We start from the raw sequence: 25496 nt of genomic DNA, 5'->3' as shown, positions 1-25496 counted from the left end.
TTTAACCTGTAAAAAGATTTACAAAATCCATCAATGGGTGTAGGACAACATTTCAGATGACATTCCTTGAGTTGCCAAAGTTTGATCTGGTATCACACTGTTACAGTGAGGTTCTACCCAAGTTGGACAGAGAAATCATCTCCTGACTGGGCAGAGTGCTGGTATCTGGAATGACCATCAATTCCCTGATGCTCTTCCTGTCTCTATAAGAATGGGGCATTTCTGCTGTCTCCAATCTGTGCCTTGGCTCAGTTTGACTCTCCCCATTGGTATTATTCCCTGTTCCCACTGAGCTGCATGGGTTCCTGGCCCCACAGTAACTGAAACACTCTCACACAAATAGTTTTTCTTGACGTGCAGCTGGGATCTTCTTTTATGTATTATTAACTTAAAGTGCCACAGTTTTAACGCCATATAGAAAATTCCTGCTGAAATGACTGGTTGGTTCACACAGCTGTCAAAATGGGTTAGAGTGAATTTTTGTATTATTTCAGGTTCTTGTCACAATCATAAAAAATTTCAACACAGAAACAGGCCCTTTGGGCCATCTAGTTTGTGCTGAACTATTTAAACAGCCCACTCCCACACCCCTACCATCCATGTATCTACACAAACCTCTTAAATGTTGAAATCGAGCTTGCATGCACCACTTGTCCTGGATGCTCATTCCACATCTGGATGACCCTCTGTGTGAAGAAGTTCCCCTCATGCTCCCCTTAACATTTCACCTTTCACCCTTAACCCATGGCCTCTGGTTGTAGTCCCACCCAATTTCAGTGGAGAAAGCCAGCTTGCATTAACACTATGTGTGCTTCTCTATCACAATCAAATCTCCCCACAATCTTCTGCATTCCAAGGAATAAAGTTCTGATTTGTTCAATCTTTCCTTATAACCCAAGTCCTCCAGGCATGGCAACATCCTTGTGAAATTTCTCTGAAATCTCTGAACTTCTTTTACATCTTTCCTGTAGGTAGGTGACCAAAACTGCACACAATACTTCAAATTAGGCCTCACCAATGTCTTCTAGAAGACAACATAACATCCATCTATTGTTATCAGTACTTTGATTCATGAAGGGCAATGGGCTGAAATCATTCTTTCCATCCCTATCTACCTGTGATACCACTTTCAGTGAATTAAGGACTTGTATTCCCAGGTCCCTTTCTTCTACAACACTCCTCCGTGCCCGACCAGTCACTGTGAAAGACCTCCCTTGGTAGGTCATACCAAAGTGTAACAACTCACACTGGTCTGCATTAAATTCCATTTTCCTTTTCTCAAACCATTTTTCCCGCTGATCCAGATCTCACTGCAAGCCATGATAGTCCTCCTCGCTGTCCACTAGACCACCAATCTTGGTGCTACCCACAAATTTGCTGATCCAGTTAACCACACTATCACCCAGATTACTGATATAGATGACAAAACAACAACAGATCCAGCACTGATCCCTGTGGCAACCACTAGTCACAGGCCTCCAGTTATAGAGGCAACCATCTGCTACCACACTCTGGCTTCTCCCAAAGACAGTGTCTCATCCAATTTACTATCTCATCTTGAATGCTGAGTGACTGAACCTTCTTGACCAAACTCCCATATGAAACTTTGTCAAGTGCCTTGCTAACGTCCATGTAGACAACATCCACTGCCTTGCCTTCATCCACTTCCCTGATAACTTCCTCGAGAGACTCTATAAGACTGGTTAGACATGACCTACCATGCACAAAGCCATGCTGTCTATCCTTAATCAGTCCACACCTATCTAGATACTTACAGTATATACTTGGTTCCTGCACACACATTCCAATAACTTTCCCAGTTCTGATGTCAGGCTCACCCACGTATTATTTCCTAGTTTATTTTTACAGCCTTTCTTGAACAGCAGAACAACATTGTCGGTCCTCCAATCCTCCAGTACCTCACCTGTCACTGAGGATGATTTAAATATCTGTGCTAAGGCCCCGATAACTTCTGCACTTGTCTTCCGTAGGGTCCTAGTGAACAACTTGTCAGGCCCTGGGGATTGATCCACACTAATTTGCCTCAAACCCCTCCACCTCTGTAATCTGTACAGGGTCCATGAAGTTGATGCGGCTTTGCCTCACTTCTATAGACTCTGTGTCCATCTCCTGAGTAAATACGGATGCAAAAAAATCTCCCCAATCTATGCCATACTTTCATATGGATTACCATTCTGATTTTCCAGAGAATTAATTTTTTTCCCTTGCAATCTTTTTGCTCTCAACATATCTGCAGAATCCCTGAGGATTCTCCTTCACCTTGTCTGCTGAGGCAACCTCATGCCTTCCTTTATTTATTTTATAAGTATTCACTTGAATTTCCTGTATTTCATAAGTACCCCATTTGTTCCTATCTGCCTGTACCTGGTATAGACAATAGACAATAGGTGCAGAAGTAGACCATTCGGCCCCTCAAGTATGCACCTCCTTTTTATTTATCTGGGTGAGGAAAGCCAAAGGGGTGATAGATCTGCATGGTGGGAGGTGGGAGTAAGGGGAGGGGTAAACTAAAGTTGCAGGGGGAATGGGAGCCTGAATAAGAGAACAGAGAGTGGAGAGTTTGTGGAGACAGATGTTGTTCAGCAACAGTCTTCGGGACATCATCTTCCACCAGGCCATCAGACTGATTAATTCATGCTGATACAATTGCATTCCGATGTTATATTGACTGTCCTATGTGCAAACTATCTATTATAAATTACTATAAATTACACATTGCACATTTAGATGATGTAAGGTAAATATTTCTACTCCTCATGTTTATGAAATAGGTATTTAATAAAGTCAATTCAATTCACCCTCTCCACTATCTGATCTGTCATTCTGGCTCCCATTCCCCGTACAACTTATTTTAACCACATCACCCCCTCCCCTGCTCACTGCCACTAGCAAGCCGTACTACTAGGATATTCGTCCCCTCTTGTTCTGTTCCTCTAACTAACGAATCCCCTATAAGCCTTTTGACTTTCCTCTGCCAGGTAATTCCCCCCAACAGCTTCTAAAGTGGTCCACCTGTTGTTGTGGGGGATGGCCACTAGAGTACTCTGCGATGCCTATTTAACCTCATTCCCTTCCTGATTCTCACCCAGTTTCCTGTGTCCTGCACCTTGGGAGTAACTCAGCTCTCTTCATGTCATATCTATCACCCCCTCCAACTGCTGGATGATCTGGAATTCACCCATTTCAAGTTGCAGCTCATTGAAGTACAGGGTTACAAGCTGCAGCTGGATGCACATCTCGTAGGTGAGGGCATCAGGGACACTGGAGGTCTCCCCTCCTTCCCTCCAATACCCCTCTAATTTGTAATAATCTCCCCTCTGATTTGTAATAACCAGCATGCAGATATATCTTGCACTGTGCATTTTTTACCCAGTGACAAGACGTGCACAGTGAATTTTATATAGAGAGGTATTCATTTTAACATCTAGCAAATCACTGTCAATAGGAACTTTGATCTCCTCTGGGTTTGATCGAGTTCATCTGCACTCTCACACAAACTATGTAGCAGGCCTGGAACAGGAAATGGAGGATTTTCTCAGCAAAGCTTTTGCACATTGTCCATATGTGGTTTCCTTGCTAAATTACACTTTAAAAAGTCAGATTTCCAAATATCACTCCACTTCTTCCCACTTGCAAATTCTCCAGCAACTTTTGCATCAACAAAATGCAAACAGGCATCACTAGTTTCTGTACTCTACATAAATATTCCCCCTGAACCCTCCCCCAATGACTGACTGTGGTGAACTCAGTGAATGCAATCCCAATGAATATGAAGGGAAGGGCAGTAGTCTGTCTCACTGGAGTCTGGCACATTTGTGATGTGAAAGCTACTTGTTGCCCAGGGCAAAGGTGTTTCATATCATTATGTACCCAGAGAGAATGGGACAAAACATGTTCTCACCGGTAGAAAAGTCCAGAGCAAGAGGAGGTAGAGGAAGCAACACACACAAAATACTGGAGGAGTTCAGCAGGCCAGGCAGCATCTACGGAAAAGAGTCCTGATGCCGATTTTCTCAATTGCTGATGTAAAAGATTTTGTTCCCTTTCTCCGAGTTCCTAATCCTTGCATTTAGATAGCTGGAGCTCAGCTCTGTCTGAGAGATCCATCGTTTCCCATTCACTCAGCAGCGGAAGCTCCCCGGGGTCCGTGTACGGATCGTGGGGCTGATAGAGAGGGAAGAGGGCAGGACTGTCCCGGGGTTGCTGGTCACGGTGTTCGAAATTCAGATGAATTATCCCGAAATCGGTGTTTAAGATAAAAACACGGAGAATCACTCTTACCTGCAACCGACATTTTCAAAGGCTTCTGTGTAGTGCGCGCATGCGTGAAACTCCGGGACGGCCTCAGCCTGACGCCTGCGCATTTCATCGGCGCTTTAGCGCCGACGAAATTCTTAACGCATGGCCCTATGGGTAATCACGGTGCCATTAAAGATTTCTGCAAGCACCGGTTCAATGTCCATATCTCATTTTTTTTCATCTTGGGTATAGAAAAAATCTGCAGCTGTTTTAACGCAGAAAGTGGCTCCCATAACCAATATACTCAATATCAACGTGTATCTAATGCCAAAGTAAAATGCAGATATAAAACACAGGAGTTTCTGCAGTTGCTGGAAATACAGAGACGCATACACACAAAACAATTCAGAGAGCAACTAAGCAGCGGAGTATACAAGCCAGGCATGCGGAAGGGGCTCTGCCTAAACGTTTTCTATTTATTCCTCTCCAAATTTCTGCCTGATCTGTTGATATCCACCTGTGTTTTGCAGAAATTAACCACCTTTTTTTTCGATCAACCAGTTTCCAATTGCTTCTAATCTTTCACTTTTAACCACATCTTGCTGGTCTTATTCGTCCTCCTCCTCTGGACCCCATTTCTCTCTGGAGCCCCTGATTCAGGCTGGCAACTCTTTTGTTTCTGACTCTGCACCACCGAAGATTCACTCGCTAGTCTGCTGTCAGACTTTAGAGGTGCATTGTGTTACGAGACCGCAGGTTCGTTTACTGTGAGGGTCGCTTTAAGTGCCTGAGAGAGGAGGGCTGTGACGTCAGACACAAGCTGCGGGAGCGGGAGAGGGAGACAAGCTGTTGGAACTTCAGCGTGTGACTGCTATAGGCTGCAACTCTTCCATGCCCAAAAGGTTGGGTTGATCTGATCATCGGCACGCAGTGCACAACGGATGTGTGACTGTCACTTCGTATCATCAATATGTGTGGATTTGCTGGAGTATCCTGTGGTATCACTTTTGTTGTCCCTTGCCTGAAATCGGGGTGTTCTGTGCTAACCACTTGAAGACGATATTCCTGTGACTGACACCTGGTGAAATTTCTAATCTTCGGCGACTGTTATTTCGTTTACCCAGCGTGGAATGTGTGTGGAATTCTTCATAATTGCCTTCTCTCTACATTACTCTCTACTTTTCTAATTTACCATCTGAAGACTTTAAGCATTGTTTCCCAAGCTTGATAGTTTGGGAGCTATATACACGCATAACACTGTTAACTTCTGTTTATTTCATTTAATCTTATATATTTGGAGTAGATACTGTTACGTACCCCGTGACGGGTCAAAGATCCAGCAGAAATAGAAAACACCGTGTAGTCTGGTATTGCTATAAACTAATGCTATTTATTAGTAACTACAGCAATATAAATGCAGATATATCAAACAGGTTATCAATGATTTTATATATATGTGTGTGTGTGTGTGTGTGTGTGCGTGTGTGTGTGTGGAAATAGGGAAGCCAAGCTTCTTCACGCCTCGGGGTGAATGGATGCCGTCTTACGGTGATGAGTGAAGTTCGGTTCAGTTCGTGGGATTGAGTCGAGTAGTGATGGAGAGAGACAGAGGGAGAGGTTTGAGTCTTCAGGTAAGCTGACGCCGTCGATAGTCCCGTCGTCCTCCGAAATCCTTTGGATGTCACCGACTGTGACACTACAAACGGGACCGTTCTTCTGTGGTGGAGTTATTAACCCAGGCGAGGGATGGACACACGAATAACTCCCCACCGGTCACAGCCTTTTCACACTGCGAGAGCCACTGATCGATGCTCCTGATCGATCTTCCAAAGCCCACCTTTTCCTGTGGACACAACAAAGCTCATTCAGTGTCCAAAACCATGTGTCTGGAGGTCTATCAGCGGACCTCCTACTTATCTCACCGTGCTGAGCCCCAGCTGTCCATCAAACAGTTCCTCCCTTCTCTCTCTGTAAGAACACAAAAGCTGACAGTGTCCTTGTAAAAGTGTCAACAAGCTTGCAGAGAAACCATAACATCGTCTCCGAGCAGTCTCAGTCAGTCAGTGACTCACTCACACTCTCTCTCACTCATCACTCACTCTCTCTCTCTCTCTCTCTCTCTCTCTCTCTCTCTCTCTCTCTCTCATCTCTCTCCTCTCTCTCTCTCTCTCCCTCTCTCTCTCTCTCTCTCCTTCTCTCTCTCTCTCTCTCTCTCTCTCTCTCTCTCTTCTCTCTCTCTCTCTCTCTCTCTCCTCTCTCTCTCTCTCTCTCTCTCCTCTCTCTCTCGTTAGGGTCAGGGTTAGGGTTAGGAGGTCTGGAGGTCTATCAGCGGACCTCGTACTTATCTCACCGTGCTGAGCCCCAGCTGTCCATCAAACAGTTCCTCCCTTCACTCTCTGGAAGAACACAGAAGCTGACAGTGTCCTTGTAAAAGTGTAAACAAGCTTGCAGAGAAACCATAACACCGTCTCTGAGCAGTCTCTCTCTCTCTCTCTCTCTCTCTCTCGTGCTGAACAGCTCCCTCTCTCTTTTCGAAAACACAGTTCATAGGGGTATTCAGGACCCCGTCACAATACTAATGAAGAGAGTGGTTTTAACATCGAAACCAGACTCCGTTAGTGATCTATTGCTGCTGGTACATAACAATTGCAACAACCCGGCTGTCTGAAGCACAGTCCTTTAAAATTGGTGAAAATGACCCAAAACATTGAAAAGAGCGGAGAAGAAGGAGTTTAACCAACTTCGTCCGGAGCCCTGAACAACGTCACAACCACAGTGAGCTCATCGTCTTGTTCAGCCCGGAGAAAATCATGCAGGAAATTCATGCAGTGTATAAGATGATGAGAGGCATTGATCGTGTGGATAGCCCAGAGGCTTTTTCCCGGGGCTGAACGGCTAACACGAGGGGGAATCGGTTTAAGCTGCCTGGAAGTAGGTACAGGGGACATGTCAGAGCTGAGTTTTTATAAGCAAAGAGTGGCGTGTGTGTGGAATGCACTGCCAGCGACGGTGGTAGAGGCGGATACAATAGGGTCTTTTAAGAGACTCTTAGAAAGGTACATGGAGCTTGGGAAAATAGGTGGCTATGCGATAGGGTATTTCTAAGCAGATCTAGAGTAAGTTATATGGTCGGCCATACATTGTGGCCAAAGCATCGGTAATATGTTGTTGATTTCTGTGATTCCATGAAATTCAAGGGAAATCTCCTATCCGACGGAGTGGTGACTAGTTGCAACCTGTCCATCTCAGGGAGGGTGAGAGGGGAACGACAGGGATAGATTTTCATATACTGATATGGAACAGAAACATGGGCAAGGACCACCTGGGCCGAGTGGCCTCTTAAGTGAGACACGGGATTTGATACAAATTGATTTATCTTTCACAGCTCCACAATATTAAACACCAGTATAGTTTAAGGCTAACATCAGCAGAACAGACTCCTCCAATGCTCAGTGACCAGGGTTCAGTCCTGGGTGCGATGAGCAGCCGCAAGAACTGCAGAATCTGACAGTAACAGTCCCTCATGAACCTGCAGCTGCCTTCAGTCACCGTGATGGTTAAACATTTAACACAGAGCTGATTTGAACTTCCTCCCTGATGTGAAGTTGCTGGTGTTGCAGCAGCTGGGATGATTGAGTAAAACTCTTTGCTCACTCCGGACAGAAATGTGGCCTCTATATATTGTGAACTCACCGGAGCATCACAAGGTGGGTTAACTGAATGAGTCTCTTTGCACACACGGAGCAGGTGAACGGCCGCTTCCCAGTGCGAAGCTATTGGTGAATCTGCGATGGCCGACTGAATCCCTTCCAAAATGAGAGCCAGTGAATGACGTCACAGTGCTCTGAACGTCATGGCGATGTATCCAATCAGATCACGGGCATGGACACATGTTCGGGCTCTCCTTGTAGCGAGTGGGGCGCTGTCTTCTCCAGCATCTCCGCCTCCACATTCAAGGATCGGCGGCATTCAAGCGCTGGTGAACTGACAGATACAGCAGAACTAACGTGCTGTTGTGTTGTGATTCCCATACACAAGTCCTTTGCCTTTTCTACACTGTTAAAAGCTTACAAAGCACGTCGGTGGGTGAAGGACAACATTTCAACTCAAATAACTTTAGTCTCCATGGTGCCTTCTGATAAATAAAACATTTTCACAGTTCAAAACAAGTTGGAGGAACAAGACTTCATCTTCTAACTGGCCACAGTTCTGGCATCAGGCACAACATCAAACTCTCTGCTTCCCTCTCTGTATCAAAATGGATCATTCCTCCCCTTCATCAGTCTGTGACTTGGCTCAGTTTTTCTGTCTCCTTCGCATTCTGAGCATGCGCCACACCCCTACTGAGATCACATTTTATTTACACGGCTGTGACTAGAGACTTTCTGATTATTATGTCCCTCCCGGCATTTGACGGTGGTAAACTCAGAGTCAGCAATGGCATTGAACATCGGGAGTAGGTGATTAGGCTTTTTCGTTGGAGATGATAAACTGCCGGTAGTGTGTGTCTGGATGAGTGGGTCGTTTTCAGACTGGAAGGAGGTAGCGTTTGGAGTACCCCAGAGATCAGTCCCTGACCACAGTTGTTCACAGTTTAATGTCCTGGCGGAGGCAGCGAGATGTGAGATGTCCCAGTCTGCTGGTGAGGCAGAAAGAGTGGAGTTGGGGGAGGGGAGGCTATTCACATGCAATTTCGTAGCTTTGCAATCAGTACATAGTGCACTGTGGGGCTGCAGTGCCGGGTTCCAATCTGCTAATTAGATTTGCTGACCACGGTACATTGATCCGCCGGATCCCAAATAATAACGAGGCAGCCTACAGAGAAGAAGTCATCACCCCGACACAGTCATGTCAAGAAAACAACCTCTCCCTCATTGTAACGAAAACAAAGGAGCTCGTTGTGGATTACAGGAGGAATGGAGACAGGGACCAAATTCAACATTTCCAAATCTGTTATTGACACAAATGCACATTTTAATATTGATCATGACACAATGTATTTTATATATCGATAATGGCATAAAACATATTTATAGATGGTTACTGACCGAGACTCATATAACTTGTGTTCCGTGTGCTACCTGAATGTACTTGCCTGTGATGCTGCCACAAGTCAGTGTTTCTCTGTACCTGTACCTTCCCGTACTTGTGCACTTGGCAATAAATTCAACAGGACCTGAGAAATCTCAGTGAGATTTGATTAGTGATGATCATCTTGGCAGCTCGGTAGGTCGAATGTATGAACAATACACTGTTAAATGCAAAACCCTGAGCATTGTCGATGATCAGAGGGATCTCAGACTCCAAGTTCATCGCTCCCTGAAAGAGACTGCACAGATTGATCGGGTGGTTAAGAAGGCAAATGGCGTGGTTGTCTTTATTAGTTGAAGCACTGAGTTCAAAAGTCGGGAAGTTGTGTTGCGGCTGTTACGAGCCTGCGGTCGTACTGTGACTGTTTCTTTAAGAGCGCCGGCGTGAGGAGGCGGGACTATGACGTCAGTCACAGGCTGACAGCGCTGACTGTGGACTGAACCATAAGAGAGAGAGAGCGATCTGCAGACAGGCAGTCGGCCAGTCTAGAGAGAGAGGGAGACTGGAAAAGCTGATCGCTTCAGTTAGTCGCAGCTGAGGCTTGGAACTCTCCTATGCCCGCAAGAGTGGGTTGATCATCGGTACACGGAACCACAACGATTGTGTGTGGCTGTCACTTCGTGTAATCCATAGGAGTGGGTTTTGGAATATCTTGTGTTAACCCTTGTCTGGGTATGTTGTGTGGTATCCCCTGGAAGACGGTATTCCTGTGACAGGTCACTTCGCTGATAACTCGTCTGTGGACGGATTCAGCGGATAAGAACTTCGACGGCGGTTGGTTGAAGTAACGGCCGTTTCTCTACGTTTCACCCTGGATTACAAATATTTCTCTCCCATCATTTATTCCGTAGATTACTGGACTTTCCTACTTTACCATCTCAAGATTCTAAGCTTTGTTCCCTCAGTCTCGATAGTCTGGGAGATATATTTACACACATATACACATAACACTGTTAACTTCCCTTCATTTCGTTAAGTTACTATATTATAAGTCGATACTACTAAAGATAATGGTTTTAACATCAAGATCAGACTCCACTGTGAACTCTGGTGCTGCTGGTTCGTTTCTAAAACGCCACAGTTTGGAACACAGTTTTATAGAACTAGTTAGACCACATCTGGAGTGTTTCATACAGTTCTGGTCGCCCCCATTCTCGGAAGGATGTCGGGGCTTTGGAGATGGCGCAGAAGAGGTTTACCAGGACACTGCCTGGATTAGAGGGCATGAGCTATAACGAGAGTTTGGACAAACTTGTGTTGTTTTCTCCAGAGCGGCGCAGGCTGGGGTGAGACTGGATGGACGTTCATAAGATTACGAGAGGAATAGATAGAGTGGACAGACGATATATTTTTCCTGGAGGTTGAAATGTCTAATACATTTAAGGTGAGTGGAGATGTGAGCGGCGTTTGCGTCTTTCCACAGAGTAGTGGGTAAACGGACATCTGTCTGGGGGTGAGAGACCAAAGCGGCCATGTGATCCCGTTTCCTGTTCACGTTTCTCTGCAGATCTGCAGCATCTGCGGGTCACTGCTCTACCTATACGTGTAGCTTCATCTTTCCCCGTTCAGACAAGGCAGTGAGATCCGGATCTGTCACGTCCTCTCGTTGTGGTGGACAATATGGTTTTTTTTCGGCAATATTTTCAGCATGTTTCATTCCACTGTTTTTACCTGCTGAAGTGCTGCCGATGTTTCTGGGTGTCTGACCCACTTATGTGAGAATTTAGCTTTTTATAATTATCTGAGCTTCTCATAAATGTGTGCAGTTCAGTCAAGCTTCACTCCACTACTTCCAAAGCAACAACCCAGTCAGTCAAACAGTCGGCACAGTTAAAATAGTTTATTACATCTTTTTTTCATTTTGTACTATTTATATAATTTAACAATGTGATATTTATATTCTTATATTAAATCACAATTGTTAAAATCTATGGTTAAAAATTAGGTTCTACTTCTGAACGTATTTCATGATATATGCCGGTGCTATTAAACCTGATTCTGATATTAATATGGGAGACCCACCACTAGTCACCTGATCCCACTTACAGCAGATCGTAATGAGAGATTAAAGCCTTTTCTATTTATTTGCGTTCCTCAGAAAGAGAACTGTTCAGTTTCCTTCTGTGGTTCCAGAGCAGAAGCTCAGTCTGTCTAATATTTGCACACAATTAAAATGGGGAATTTGTTTATTATCATCATGTACTGAACGACAGTTCAAATCTTCCCTGACGTACCATCCACACAGATCGATACATTACAACGGTACATCGAGCTGATATACGATAAAACAATAACTGTAACAAAGCATTATTGCTGCAGGGAAAGTGCAGTGCAGATAGACATATGGTGCAGGGTCACGTCGAGTTATATTGTGAGGTCGAGTCCATTTTATCAATCATTTGGCTTGTAACTGCAGACAGGAAGCCGTCCTTGAGCCGGGTGGTTCGCTTTAAGGCTTTTGTATCTCTTCCCCGATGGGGGAGCGGGTTTGCAGGAAGAATGTCCAGGTTATGAGGTTCTTTGTGCACATGCCCTGCTTTTCTGAGGGAGAGGAAGTGTAGGGAGAGTCCATGGATGGAGGCTTGTTTCTCTGATGTTCTCTGCTCTCCAAAGTTCTCTGCAGTTCCTTACAGTCGTGGGCAGAGCAGTAGCCATACAAAGGCGTGAAGTATCGACGAGAAGCTCAGAGACCTCGGCCTTCACCCTGCCTTGTGTAGCTGGATCCTGGACTTCCTGTCAGATCGCCAGCAGGTAGTAAGAGTGGGCTCCATCTCCTATCTCTCTGACCCTCAGGACACATACCCCACAGTGTTTTCTCTTTGGCCCTCTCCTTTACTCTCTGTGCACCCATGACTTGTGTTGCCACCCACAGCTCCAACCTGCTAATGAAATTGGCTGACAGCACTACATTGATTGGCCTAACCTCAAATAATAACTTTCAATCGATCAAATGCCTCCCGACAAGGTTCAGTCCAAACATACTTTTCACGCTTCTTCAGGAGATTGGTCAGAGAAAGAGCGATAGCAGCAAAGTTCTTACGATAATATCCATCCATTCCCAGAAACCTTCCAAGAGCCTTCTTATCAGTCAGAATAGGAACTTGAGAAATTGCCTGGACTTTTGCCCGAACAGGAGCCAACTTGCTTTGACCAACAACATAGCCAAGACAGGTCACAGTGGCATGGCCAAATTCACTCTTAGCTAACTGTAAGGTCGTCCTAGGAAAGCCTGTCAAACGGCTTCTCGACTGCAGAGATATGCTTTTCCCAAGTGTCACTCCCTGTGGCTAAGTCATCAATATAGGCATCTGTGTGTTCTAACCCTGGAATTACAGAATCAATCATTCTCTGGAATGATCCTGGACCATTTTTCCTTCCAAAAGAGAAAACATTGTGTTCATACAACCCAGAAGGTGCCACAAATGCAGAAATTTCTCTACCTCTGTCCGTCAATGAAACACACCAATACCCTTTCAACAGATCAATCTTTGTAAGAAATTTAGCTTTTCCAGCCTTATTGATGCAATCATACTCCCTAGGGATAGGAGAGGATTCTGTTTTTGTTACTGCATTTACCTTCCCATAATCAGTGCAAAATCTAACACCACCATCAGGTTAAGGCACAATAACGCAGGGTGACTCCAATCTGATGCCAATGGACTAATAATACCATTTTCAGCATATATTCAATTCCTTGCTCAGCCAATTTACACTTTTCGACGTTCATGCAATATGGGTGTTGTTTGATCGGTTTGGCTTGACCAATATCTACATCATGTACTGCGACCGTGGTTTGCTTGGGAACATCGGGAAATAAATCTTTAAACATCAGGATTACTTCCTTCAGCTATTGTTGTTGCTTTGGCTGCAGATGAGCCGACTTGTTTACAATGTTTTCTGGAACAACTAAATCCATTATCCTAACTGGGACCATGTTTGACTTGTGAAAATTCTCAGACGAGTCAATTGTTTCATTCTCAGGGTTGCCAGATTCATATGTTTTGACAACAACACTCACAGATGGTGCCTGCTTGTCAAAATAAGGAGTTATTATATTTATGTGTACCACCTGTGTTAGTTTACGTTGGTCGGGTGTTTTAATAGCATTATTCAGATCATTAATTTGAGAAACTATTTCAAGCACCTTATCTCCGACCTGGTATTTTCTTTCTCAAGCTCACTTATCAAACCAACACTTCATTTTGTTTTGAGAGATCTTTAAGTTTTGTCTCACTGGACTACAGACTTGGTGTAGTTTATTCTTGAACTTCTAAACAAAGTCTAACAAGTTAACATGTACATCCCCATAAATCCACTGTTCCTTTAACAAGGACAAAGTTCCCCTCACTATAAATTTTAAAAAGGGTTCACCGAATGCAGGTATAGAGCAGAGTGGGGCCACTGGCGTGACCTGATTTGGTTTACCCACAACTTGACAAGTGCGACAGCTTCTGCAAAAGGTCACAACATCTTTCCTGAAATTAGGCCAGTAGAATTATTTCATAACTGTTTACAGTTTTATTCACTCCAAAATGTCGACCTAATGGCATACTGCGGGTCAAAGTTAAAATTTCAGCCATATAACTTTAGGAACTACAACTTGGTGAACAATTGCCCATTTCTCACTCGCTGGTATAGCAGGTGGCCTCCACTTCCTCATTAACACTCCATCCTTGAGATAATACCCTACTGGCACTTTCTTAGTCTCATCATCTGAGACTGCTGTTTCTTTTAAAGCTTCAATCTCAGGGTCTCGGTTCTGTTCTGCTATAAACTCCTTCCTACACAGGGATAAATCTTTCTCATCAGACTTACGACCTGAAATTGAAACAATGAAGGCAGAAATTCCCTGACGTCATAACATGAATCCCGATTTTGGCTATCATGGGTATCAGAATCATGCTGCACAGAACTGTCTGCATTGGCAGACTTTTTAGCCATACTTCGAATTCCTGCGCAGGAAGCATAAATGTTAAAATCCCTCTGTGGGTCGTCAATGGTTGTCTTAGTTGTCAACAGCACTGCAGGAACAATTTTAGGTCATTCCCTAACAGCAAACTAACATCTTCCAATGGTAAAATGGAGTATAATCTGATTTTAACAGGTCACAAAACCAACCCTGACAGTAAAGTTTCCTTGTACAACAGCACAGAAACCATGCCACCCCCAATGCCTTTAATAAGATTTACCTCACCAGTGTTAAGTCTCATCACCAAACTTTAGAACGCTGTCTAATATAAGTGACTGAGAATCACCAGTAACTTGAAGAATTTTCACTGGTTCTTGGGTTCACCCTTCCTTTACTAATACAAACCCATTTAACATAAAGTGATCAAATCCTTCTTAATTTGGACAGAACTCTCAGTCCATAACTGAGCCTCAACAGAATGTTCAGAACCCTGTGGGTTTACTGGTGCTTCAACAGACTGATCACAGACATTCGGGACTGCCTCCTTTTCCTTTTTCTTCTTCAGGACAGAACAATTAGCCATCATATGACCAGCTTTCTTACAATAGTAACAAGCAAGACCAGAATATTTCTCTTTCAACTGCTTCCCTTCATCCTTACGCTTGTCACTAGTCCCAGCTGTAATTTCTGGTTTACCCTGGCGATCCCTGCTACTCTTTTGGAAGCTGTTATTCGGGGTAAACTTAACCTTATGAGTTAAAGCAAACTCATCTGCTAATCTAGCAGACTCCTGCAAAGTGGCAGCATCCTTTTCATCTAAATATGTCTTTATGTCATCAGGGACAAACTTTATGAATTCTTCAATTAAAACTAACTCTTTCAAGCTATTAAAATCATCATATATTTATCATCATCATATATAACATCATATATGTGCACCAGCGATCAAAACACATAGACTTCTCATAAGCAAATTACAGATGTCCGGTTCACAGATTTCCACAAATTTCTAAACTTTTGCCTGTATGATTCTCGGACCAACTCGTAAGCTTTGAGCACAGCTTCTTTCACTATGACATAATCATCTGCTCAATCAACTGACAAAACAGAATAGGCTTGCTAAGCCTCCCCCTTAATTACACTTTGTAAGAGAACCAACCCTCTTTTGGCCACTTTAAATTCTAAGCAATCTTCTCAAAATGCTGTAAGTATTTATCAACCTCTGTCTCATCAAATGGAGGTACCAATTTAATTTACTGAATGGCCTCAAACTTATCACCAGAGTCTAACGCTAGACCACTTTTCTGCAACCACTATCTTTTCCAGCTCGAATACCTCTGTCTTTCTGCTTCCTCCCTCTGTTTTTCTGCCTCCTCTCTGATTTTCTGCCTCGATAGCCTCAAATTGCCTCTGCCTTTCCGCAGCCTCCATCTTTAATTTTTCTCACTTGTACTGGAGCTCAAGCTCACTAGGTTTACTTTCAGGAAACACCTCCAACTCCTCCACTTTAAACACACTCTCAGATATATACTGTTCAGCTGTTATCCTCTGCAACTGTGCCCTCCTCATTGTCAATTTCAACATAACAAGTTTTATCCTTCTAGCAAGACTCAACAACTCAATCCGTCTGGCATCCTCTAATGCCTCAGAGGTTGCCGCTTCCAAACAATAATCAGCATCCGCTGCTGATTTTCCACACACAAATAAATCAAAAGGGACTTCCCCAATGAAATCGATAATTAATGACTATGCCCCCATAGATGTTCATATCCCAGATGCAGGCCCCAATTTTGTTATGAATTGTAAAGCTTTTGAAATGAATCAGCACCAATAGACTACACCTGGAACAACACACACACAAAATGCTGGTGGAACACAGCAGGCCAGGCAGCATCTATAAGGAGAAGTACTGTCGACATTTCAAGCCGAGACCCTTCGTCAGGACTGCCTGGAGTCTGGAGTCTTGAGATGGTAAATTATGAAAGTTCAGTTCAACCACGGAATAACTGATGAGAGAGATATTTGTAATCTAGGGTAAATGTAAAGGGAAGGCAATTACGTCAAATTCCACAGGTTCCATGGTGGTAAAACAAGAGAACAATCACTGTAGATTTTATCTGTCATCCTTCCAAATCCACATACTAATTACCACCCAAAGTGACTTGTCACAAGGGGTATCATCTTCAAATGAATTACCACACCACACCCAGGCAAGGGTTAACACATCAGTGGTCTTCATAGGATACCCCAAATCAGATCCACTCATACGGATCAAACAACGTGACAACCACACATTTGAGTACGCTGAATCGATAATTAACCCATTTTTGTGGGCATAGGGAAATTCCAAACAGTGACCCTTGGCACCTATTTCCCTTGTATAGATCCTTCCATTTTTCCTCCTTCATCTCTGTCTGACTCTGAGTGTCTGTGTCCTCAGTTAAAACTAAACAAGCTGGGAGTGATGTAAACAAGCTGCAAGTCAGACTGATTCACCTTCTTAATCTCTCTCTCTTAAAATGACAGTCCACAGCAAACAAAACCTAGGGATTCATAACAACTGACTGGTGTGCCAGTAGTTGGGAATACTGAGTGAATCCTTTCCCACATACTCAGCAGGTAAATGGCTCCTCTCCAGTGTGAACTCGCTGATGTCTCTGTAGTGTGGAAGAGCGACTGAATCTCTTCCCACATTCTGAGCAGGTGAATGGCCTCTCTCCGGTGTGAGCTCGCTGATGTTCCAGTAATCTGAATGACTCAGTGAATCTCTTCCCACAGACGAAGCAGATGAATGGCTTCTCCCCAGTGTGAACTCGCTGATGACTCTGTAGGTCGGAGGAGCGAGTGAATCTCTTCCCACATTCTGAGCAGGGGAACGGCTTATCCCCAGTGTGAACTCGCTGGTGTTCCAGAAGGTGGGATGACAGAGTGAACCGTTTCCCACATTCTATGCAATTGAATGGCTTCTCACCAGTGTGAACACGCTCATGTCTCAGTAGGGTGGAAGATTGAGTGAATCCCTTCCCACATTCTGAGCAGGTGAACGGCTTCTCCCCAGTGTGAATTTGTTGATGACTCTGCAGGTGGGATGACTGAGTAAATCTCTTCCCACATTCTGAACAGGTGAACGGCTTCTCCCCAGTGTGAACTCGCTGATGACTCTGTAGGTTGGATGGATCAGTGAATCTCTTTCTACAGACTGAGCAGGTGAACGGCTTCTCCCCAGTGTGAACTCGCTGACGACTCAGTAGGTGGGATGACTCTGTAAATCTCTTCCCACAGACTGAACAGATGAACGGCTTCTCCCCAGTGTGAGCTCGCTGGTGTCGCTGTAGGGTGGATGAATGAGTGAATCTCTTCCCACATTCTGAACAGGTGAATGGTCTCTCCCCAGTGTGAACTCGCTGATGACTCTGTAGTTGGGATTATTTAGTAAATCCCTTCCCACATTCTGAACAGGTGAACGGCTTCTCCCCAGTGTGAACTCGCTGATGACTCTGTAGGTTGGATGGATCAGTGAATCTCTTTCCACAGACTGAGCAGGTGAACGGCTTCTCCCCAGTGTGAGCTCGCTGGTGTCGCTGTAGGGTGGATGAATGAGTGAATCTCTTCCCACAGACTGAGCAGGTGAACGGCTTCTCCCCAGTGTGAACTCGCTGATGTCTCTGTAGGTGGGATAACTGAATGAATCCCTTTCCACATTCTGAGCAGATGAACGGCTTCTCCCCAGTGTGAACTCGCTGATGTCTCTGTAGGCTGGATAAATGAGTGAATCTGCTCCCACAGTCTGAGCAGGTGAATGGCCTCTCCCCAGTGTGAACTCGCAAATGACTCTGTACTTGGGATAACTGCGTAAAACTCTTCCCACATTCTGAACAGGTGAACGGCTTCTCCCCAGTGTGAAGTCGCTGATGACTCTTTAGGGTGGATGAATCAGTAAATCCTTTCCCACATTCTGAGCAGGTGAATGGCTTTGCCCCAGTGTGAACTCGATGATGTCTCAGTAGGCTGGATAACTCACGGAATCCTTTCCCACATTCTGAGCAGGTGAACGGCTTCTCCCCAGTGTGAACTCGCTGATGTCTCAGTAGGCTGTATAACTCACTGAATCCTTTCCCACATTCTGAGCAGGTGAACGGCTTCTCCCCAGTGTGAACTCGCTGATGTACCAGTAGGTTGGATAACTCACTGAATCCTTTCCCACATTCTGAGCAGGTGAATGGCTTCTCCCCAGTATGAACTCGCTGATGTCTCCATAGGTTGGATGTCTGAGTGAATCCCTTCCCACAGACTGAACAGGTGAATGGCTTCTCCCCGGTGTGAACTCGATGATGTCTCCGTTGGTTGGATGCCTGATTGAATCCCTTCCCACAGACTGAACAGGTGAACGGCTTCTCCCCAGTGTGAACTTGCTGGTGAGCCATTAGGTCAAATGACTGAGTGAATTCTTTCCCAGAAATTCAACAGATCACCAGCCTCTGCCTGGTGTGGTGTGAACTGACTGGTCTGTCCACAGATGGGAACTGAATCCTTTTTCACACACAGAAAAGGTGAATGGCTTTGCCCAGTGTGAACTTGCTGATGTACCTTCAATTGCGATGACTGAATAAATCCCTCCCCACAGTCTGAGCAGGAAGGATGGTCGAGTGAATCCGTCCCCACAGTCTGAGTAGGAAGGATATTCGATTGAATCCCTTGCTCCACTTCTTAAATATCCAGACAGAGACAGCAAAACTGGCGTGCTGTGTTTGAGATTCCCGGTGACAAATTCCTTCTCATTTTTATCCTGTGAAAAGATTTACAAAATCCATCAATGGATTTAGGACAACATTTCAGATGAGATTACTTGAGTTGCCAAGGTTTGATCTGGTATCACACTGTTACAGTGATGTTCAACCCAAGTTGGACAGAGAAATCATCTCCTGACTGGGCAGAGTGCTGGAACCTGGAATGACCATCAATTCCCTGATACTCTTCCTGTCTATATAACAATGGGGCATTTCTGCCGCCTCCAATCTGTGACCTGGCTCATTTTGACTCTCTCCGTTGGTATTATTCCCTGTTCCTGTTGAGCAGTATGGGTGCCTGGCCCCACAGTAACTGAAACAGTCTCACACAAATTGTCTTTGTGGACGTGCACCTGGGATTTTCTTTTATGTATTATTAACTTAAAGTGCCACAGTTTTAACACCATATAAAAAAAAATTGTCCTGAATCCACATCCCGGGGATATACTGAAATTCCTCACTGAAGCCCGCAACACGACCGATGGGCGATTTGAGGTATTTCTCCGTTTTGTTGCTGGTCTCTCCTCACCAATGACAGCTCGGGGCCTGGAGGAATTTCTGGGTCCATTTCCTCATCAAACAACCTGCCGGGTGATTGACTGGGTGAAGGAGGAGGTTAAACGTCAAAGTGGAAACGCATGGAGTGAAGCTGGTAAAAGGAGCCTCCTGAACACATTGCACTACCTGTTTGAGTCTCAGAATCGTGTACTGGCTCAGGCCGCACTGGGATCTGTGGAAATACTTTCATTCAGTGGAATGACTCTGACCCCGATTGACTGTGCTGTCCTGTCTCATGTCATCGGACTCTGCAACACAGTAAAAAACCTCGACCTGGGGAACTGCCACATTCGGTGTGAAGGAATCCAGCGGCTGGGACCCGGGCTGCACAAGTGCCAGGAGTTGAGGTAACTTAATTCGTTCTACATCTCACTCTGAACTGTGAAACTGTTCCATTGTGTTGTTTCAATGTTAAGGAATTGGTGTAAAATGTAGTAAATGAGATTGTGAAGAATTGTGACAAATGCCCAGGGGATTAGTCAGTAATTCCCCGAGGACGGGAGGGTTCTGGTTCCTTGTGAAGGGATGTTGGAGACTTCATTAGATCAGTGAATGACGGTCATTGGTTTAATGGTAGTAAATCACAGGAATCGCCGTGTTTCTCGCTGCCTGTGACACGTCCATTGACAATGTTCCTTCTCACTGTTACTGATACCCAGACCGACACTGACTGCAGCAGGTAGGTCAGAGATTCACACCCTCTTCCCGTTGAGGGACAAGAGACCGTCGGCAGACTGTCCCAGCTTTACACCTGCGTTAATGTGCTCACCAAGAGATACCCAAAATCTATGGTGGTTCTCCTCTCCCGATTGTGGGCTTCAGTTCAGTCCAACTATCCCGTGCAATCTGTTTCTGCATCCTCTCGTCTTGTGGGATTAAGATTTCCCAAATTTTATCCTCCTGTGGGATCTCTCTTCCGCAACCCCCTTCCTCCTGCAGGTCCTCTCTTCGCCATCCCATGTCCTCTGCTGGAATCTCTCTTTCATATTCCCCTTCCTCCTCTAGGATCACTCTTCCCCATCCCCCATCGTCCTGTGGAATCTCTCTTCCCCATCCCGCTTCCTGCTGAGGGATCTCTCTTCCCCACCCCCCTTCCTCCTGTCAGATTTCTCTTCTCTATTCCCTTTCCTCTTGCAGGTTCTGTCTTCCTATCCCTTTTCCTCAGGTGGAATCTTTTCCACGGTCTCCCGTCGGTACTTTCCCATTCACTAATCTTCTTCACTGTGGGACATTCTCCCACTGTTCGGGACAATTTTCAAACCTTAGGCCCTGTCCCTTCAGGTGCTCTCACATCAGGAACTGTTTTCTAACTATCAGGGAATGAGTTAAAATATGTGGAGTTTAAAGAGTCACACCGACAGACTAAGTTACTGACGTTCGGTGAAAACCCTGGAGCTGGTCAGTGAGGGATATTGACAGTGATGGGAACTCCGATCGGTAATTCACTGAAGGGTTTAACGTTTCCTGAAATATCCCAGTGAGAGAAATTCCCTCAGACCCACAGTCTGAATCACTTTGTTCATCAATATGTCTGATTGTGTTTAGACTTGGATGGAATGAACTGGGAGTTTCAGGAGTGAAACTGGTGTCTGTGGCTCTGAGGAACCCGGAGTGTAAAATACAGAAACTGTGGTAAGTACCAGACTGTGGGAGATTGTGTTTACAGTCACTGGGTGTCTGACACTGAAAATTAATGCGATCAGTAATTGTGTTACTGATAAACATTGGGGAATTGTACCGTCTCCTGTCTCTGTGCCCTTCACCCTCACTCTCTCTCATCTCCAGACTGTGGGAGATTGTGTTTACAGTCACTGGGTGTCTGACACTGAACATTAATGTGATCACTAATTGTGTTACTGATAAACACTGGGGATTTGTACCGTCTCCTGTCTCTCTGTATCCTTCACCCTCACTCTCTCTCATCTCCAGGCTGAACAACGTCGGTCTCCCAGATTCTGGTGCCGAGAATCTCGCCTCCGCTCTCAGCGCCAATCGCTTATTGACGGAGCTGATTCTGAGTGGTAATAAACATGGGGATTCAGGAGTGAATCTGGTGTCTCAGGCTCTAAGTAACCCGGAGCGTAAAATACAGAAACTGCGGTAAGTACCAGACAGTGGGAGATTGTGTTTACAGTAACTGGGTGTCTGACACTGAACATTAATGTGATCAGTAATTGTGTTATTAATAAACACTGGGGATTTGTACCGTCTGCTGTCTCTCTTTGTCCTTCACACTCACTAGATCTCTTCTCCAGGCTGAGCAATGTCGGTCTCACTGATTCTGGTGCAGAGGATCTCGTCTCCGCTCTTAGTTCTAAATCATCACTGACGGAGCTGAACCTGGGATTGAACTATCTTACAGACCGATGTGTCCCCGCTCTCCGCCACCTCGTACTGACACTCCCGAGTCTAACATGGATCGAGTGAGTGTGTTAATGTTCAAAGTGATAAAATATCAGCGGATATTCTGGTGATATTCTGGTTCTCTGATGATATTTTACTGCCACTATTGTGCAATCTGTTTATTTCTTCTTTAATCTTCCATCTGTTTCAGGCTAGTGAGGAACCGGTTCAGTGAGACCGGGGAGAAGAAACTGAGATCTCTGCAATGTACCCAGACCTGGACTGACAGTGTTCGTGTGAACATCTGAATGTGTGAACATCCCCGCCTGCGGGATGATTTCAAATTGCAAAATACCTTGGCAGTGACTGAATCTACAGCGATCTCGGACTCAGCTCTGAAGTGTGATTTTATAATCATCGGTTCCCCGATGCAGGATGACGGTGAGAAACGGGACTGATCATTCAACCGGTCAATCGTTGTCGCCAGTCAGTTAATTGTGTGTGACTGTGAGTGAGTCGGGAGCAGCTTATTTATTCCCACATTGTTTAATTTACATTTGTCATAATGAAATCAATAAACCGCTGTAACTTCCTGTCTTGCAGTCGGACTTGAGTCTCATTGGAGGAGAAACAGTGACCTGGGGTTGCTGATCGCACCCCTCGCCCCCGCACCCAGTGAACTGCAGTAATAACAGGTCTGAGCTCCTCACACTGGTACAGCAGCGTCTCAGCTCCAGGCTGAGGGACATCAGTCTGATGGTGTCTGCTCCCCATCACCATCCAGGCTGACCACCGCCTCCTCGCACTCCAGATACGTGCACTATCCTGGCCCCCACTTTCCTGCGCGCTCTCCTTGCTCTCACGGACAAAAATGATAAAAGAGCTTGGAAGCTCATATACTGTATAATATCTGACCTGTGTCCACAAAGGTCACAAAATAGAGAATGGAACAGAAGCAATCAACATGGGGTGTCAGACTCAGACTGCAGCTCTGTCTGCCTCGTCCCATCAATCTCACTCCGGGGTGTTGAATTGCAATATTCCTGAATCAAACACAGAGTGAAGATCCCTCCTCAGCATCACATCACACACTCACTGGCTGAGAAGAGTGAATCTCCCATCGCAACACCTTACCTCACACTCCCCGGATCTGAGCGAGAGTGAAGCTCCCTCCACACCGTCCCATCACACGCACCCCAGCTCAGACGTAGAGTGAATCTCCGTCAAGTCCGTCCCATTTCAGAATCCCTGGATTAGACACAAAATGAATCTCCTTCCACATGCTGTCATCACACTTAGAGGCACAGACACAGAGAATTCCCTCCACACCTTTCCATGTTACACTCCCAGGATCAGGCACTGGGAAAATCTCTCTCCAGGCTGTATCGTGACAAAAGTCCTGCGTCAGACACAGAGTGACGCTCCCTCCAAAACGTTACATCACACAGTGACAGTGTCAGACTTTGAGAGAATCTCCCACCACACCGCCCATCCCTAGATCAGACACAGGGTGCAGCTCCCTCCATATCTTCCATCAATCATTCCTGATACAGACCAAAACACTCTCCACAAAGAGCAATCAAACGTTCCCGAGGTCAGAAACAGAGTGCAGCTTCCTCCGCCATGTACCGTCACACGCTCCGAGGGTTAAAACACAGAAGCTCCCTCTGCACCATCACATCACACACTCCCTGGTCAGAAACCGAGTGAAGCTCTCTCGACGCAGTCCCTTCACACATTTCCCGGATGAGACACAGAGTGAATATCCCTCTGTCCTGTCGGATCACACAGTCACAGGGTCAGACACAGAGCGAGCCTCCTTCCACAACGTCACATCACACTGTCACAGGGTCAGACACAGAGGGAGCCTCCTTCCACAACGTCACATCACACTGTCACAGGGTCAGACACAGAGGGAGCCTCCTTCCACAACGTCACATCACACTGTCACAGGGTCAGACATTGACCGGATCTCACTCCAGCCGGACCCATTACAATCTTCCTGTGTCAGACATAGACTGTAGCTCACTCCACACCATTACATCACAGAGTCCCCCGATTATACATGGAGAGAATATCCTTCCACAGCACCCTATCTCCAGTCCCCGGATGAGACACAATGTTTAGCTCCCTCCGCACCGTCCCATCAAACTCTCTCTGGATCAGACACAGAGTGAAGCTCCTACCACACTCTTCCATCTCTAAGTATCAGCGTCAGACACAGAGTGAAATTCCCTCAACACCGTCTCATCACACAGTCACGGGGTCAAGTATTGAGAGAATCACTCCACACCACCCTACCTCACACTCCCTGGATCAGACACAGGATAAAGATCCCTCCACACAGTCCGATTACACACACTCGGGATCAGACACAGAGTGAATCTGCCTCCACACCGTCCCATCACACGCTCCCAATGTCAAACACACAGTGAAGTTCCGTCTGCACATTTCCATCACTAACTCTCATGGGTCAGACACAGAATGAAGCTCCCTCCACGCCGTCCCAACACACGCACCCACGCCTGTACCCAGAGTGAGGTTCCCCTTAAACCCGTCCCATCACCCACTTCAGACTCAACGTGCAGCTCCCACCACACTGTCGGATCACACACTCACAGGGTCAGACACAGAGAATTCCCTCCACACCGTCACATGATACTCTCCCAGAGTCAGACTGAGAAATTATAACTCCGATTCAGCCCCTTACAAAATTCCTGTCAGATACTGAGTGAAGCTCCCTCCGCACCATCCCATCACACAGTCCCGGAATCAGTAACAGACTGAAGCTTCCTCAACACAGTCCCATTACACACTCCCCGGATGAGACGCAGAGTGAAGCTCCATCCACACCATCCCATCACAGAGTCTACGGATCAGACACAGCATGAAGCTCCCTTTAACTCCCTTTAACAGTCACGGGGTCAGACAGAGACTGTAGCTCCCTTCAGATCATCCCACCACACAGTCCCCCGATTATACACGGAGGGAATCTCCTTCCACATCGCAACAACCTCCACTCCCCGGATCAGACACAGAGTGAAGCACGCTCCACACCGTTTCATCACACGCACAAAGAGTCAGACCTTCTTATAGAGCTCCCTCCACAGAGTCTCATCAGACTGTCACAGGGTCAGATATTAAGAGAATCTCCCTCCACTCCAACCCACAGGATAAAGCTCATTCCACACTGTCCTGGAGCCCTGCACCCAGAACTTAGCAGTTAGTAGTAAGCAAAGGTATTGAATAATGTAAACAGAGAGACCAGGCTCTCTCACTCTCAGCAGGCTGCCAGTGGATCCCTAGGACCTCCGTTGCTGGAGTCCACCTCGTACCTGCCTCCTGGAGAGGGTGATATACCCTGCAGGCCGGCGCCATGAAATTATGGCTCGCAGTGAGTTATTGGGGATTATCCCTCCATTGTTGTAACTGTGGATAAGACTGACGCGACGGGGGAGCGGGAAGGTTAGAGTGAGGTACCCGCTGCGCAGTCTGGGTTACAAGTGCAGCTACCTTCCAGAACACACGAGGAGGAAGATGGGGAATCT

At 45.8% G+C, this 25496-nt stretch overlaps 1 pseudogene; it reads right to left on the bottom strand.

Moving 5' to 3' along the window:
* Window positions 1-4386: 4386 nt before the first annotated feature.
* LOC132388942 (zinc finger protein 208-like) overlaps window positions 4387-25496 on the bottom strand; it is a 29804-nt pseudogene continuing 8694 nt past the window's right edge.

Source organism: Hypanus sabinus, unplaced genomic scaffold (assembly GCF_030144855.1).
Source record: "Hypanus sabinus isolate sHypSab1 unplaced genomic scaffold, sHypSab1.hap1 scaffold_440, whole genome shotgun sequence".
NCBI classification, from domain to species: Eukaryota; Metazoa; Chordata; class Chondrichthyes; order Myliobatiformes; family Dasyatidae; genus Hypanus; species Hypanus sabinus.
The sequence above is the reverse complement of the archived record's forward strand: the minus strand, read 5'-3'. Positions and strand labels throughout refer to the sequence as shown.